The sequence below is a fragment of the Channa argus genome, chromosome 17 (genome assembly GCF_033026475.1).
Source record: "Channa argus isolate prfri chromosome 17, Channa argus male v1.0, whole genome shotgun sequence".
In the NCBI taxonomy this organism is placed as follows: Eukaryota; Metazoa; Chordata; class Actinopteri; order Anabantiformes; family Channidae; genus Channa; species Channa argus.
Genome location: NC_090213.1, coordinates 418057 through 420650, shown reverse-complemented (window position 1 = coordinate 420650; position 2594 = coordinate 418057).

The window sequence follows — 2594 nt, the reverse complement described above, 5'->3', positions numbered from 1 at the left end:
AAAGTCGTTAGAGTATGGCAACCAAAGATGAAACGGTGTCCAGATGAAAACAGATCATTGGAGCAAGTACTTTTACTGCTAATATTTTCTGACATTGTGCAGGACCTTTGAGTATTTTTACTGTATTTTAAAGTATTTTACTTTTGGTATTTCATTGTTGTATTGGTGCTTTAACTTTAAGTAAAAAAATACTGAATTTGACCCTGGGCCAGGTGTTGGTCAGTGATCAGTTATTGATCTGCTATAGCTGACCCTGTGCTCTCTGATGTCATCATGTCATCATCTATTTTTAAATGTGAAAAGACGAACCTCAGTTTCTATAGCGATGGAGAATAAAAATATATCCATCTGTCCCTAAGCAACAGCAGATCAACCAATCAGATGCTCCGACAGGTGAGAGAAACATCCCAGCAACTGGTCTTCACAGTCTGAGGTGAAGTTTTAATGAATTGTTCAACGTTGACTTGCAGGTGAAGAATTGCATGATGGGAAATGTAGTGAATCCCAGATCTCAGTGAAAATAATAATCCAGAGGAGGTGAAACTGCTTATTATCATCTACACCAGGGGTCACCAACATGGTGCCCGTGGGCCTATTCTAAAAATAGCTCACCGTAGTGCCACTTACGAATGAGCTGCATCTAATTTTTTTGTTGCTATTCTTTTTTTAAATTCTTTTTTGCTATTCTTTTTTAAATCATCTCGACAGCTCCCGCTTACCTCAACTCACTCATTCAAGTCTACAATCCTTCTCGCCCGCTGCGGTCTGCCAACGAACGACGTCTGGTGGTCCCAACACCGCATAGAAGACACCAAGCAAAACTGTTCAGCGCAACGATCCCACGATGGTGGAACGAGCTACCAAACGCTGCACGCTCAGCTGATTCTCTCCCAATATTCAAAAAACTGCTGAAAACTGAACTCTTCCGCATCTTCCTATGCACTTAAATCTTTAAAAAAAAAAAAAAAAAAAAAAAAAAACTTTCTGCTCTCTTGCACTTGTATCTCGTGAACTGTGAACACTTTTCTGATAGGACTTTGCTTTGATGTTTTCTCCTTGACTTAGATTTTTGCTTGCCTTGTACCTCACTTGTAAGTCACTTTGGATAAAAGCGTCTAAATGACTAAATGTAAATGTAAATAAATGTAAATTTGATAGTTATTGTGAGGAATCATTAACATGATCTGTGTCTTCCCATAGATGAATATTGATAATTTAATTAATTATTAATAATAACATGTAATTAACAGTAAATTGAGCAAATTTGTTATTTCAAAAGTGCGTATTAAACTGGTAGCCCTTCACATTAATCGGTACCCAGGAAGTAGCTCTCAGTTTCTAAAAGTTTGGTGACCCCTGATCTACACAATTGGTTAATTTGCGCATTTCAGAACTAAATCTGCATCTGTCTTGTGAACAGACTTGAGTCTGTATACTTGAGTCAGTATCCAGCGGTGTCTCTAGAAAGACACCGCTGGATGGAAAGATATTTATTGGTTTAGTTGCAGACTGATGATTATCAACAAATCAAAGTGAATGTTTCTGTCTAATTGGGTTAGGAACAGTTCGTAATACATCAGTTACTAGTCCTTTTTTTATGTTTCTTTACATTTCGTCTTTGTCATGCTATCAAACAACACACTTTAACATGATGGACAGCAGATAAATGCACTCATTGGCCACTTCATTAGACACACCAGTGCAATCTAATATAACCCAGTATTGCAGCTTTTTTTGTCCTGTGGCTTATCCTGTGAGTTCAGGGTTGCCACAGCGGATCAAAATTTTCATTTGTCCTATAAAATTCAAACTTAATACTCACTTATTCAAGCAGGCATTTATACTTAATAAGTGATGTCACAGGGTTGTTGTTTTAATTGTTCTATTTTATTGTTTTATTTTAATATTTTAACATTCTTGTTTTTCATGTTTTGTCATGTCATTCATGTTTTTGTAAAGCGCTTAGGTCAATCCCTGATTGTTATCAAGTGCTATATAAATAAAGGTTACATTGCATTACACATAATCTCCTTCTTAATAATCAGACATTCTGAAATCTGAAGTCTGAAGTCCCTAAAGTCTGATAACTAAGAACAGGTAGACACAAAGCATCGGCTAAAACATTTTATGTTTCTTTTTTGTGATGGATTTCCACAATAAAATCCTGAACAACCAAGGACGACCTCAAGAGACCCTGGTTTGAGTCCTTTGCCAAGTAAACAAGAGGGTTGTGATCAGTAAACAATGACTGAAAGGGTTAGGGTTAGGGATAGTGAGCTGGAGCCAACATAAACCCCAATGTGTTGAAGTGCAATAAGCAATAACGGGGCTTCCTTTTCAATGGTGTTTAATGAATTTCCTGGAGAAATAAGAGATACGTGTCAGGATCTCAGTGCACTTCCCGTTCCTGGACCTTTATTTTGTGGCCCTTCTCCCTACTTCCTGTGCCTTGGTTCTTTTCCCCAGCTTTGCCTTCGTTTGTCCTTGATGGTTTGCACCTGTTCCCTCCTCTATTTAAGTTCAGTCTTCCCCTCACTCCCCTGCCAGATCCTTGCTGTTGTTACTTTTGTCATTGCTGTCATTATTACCCTCAC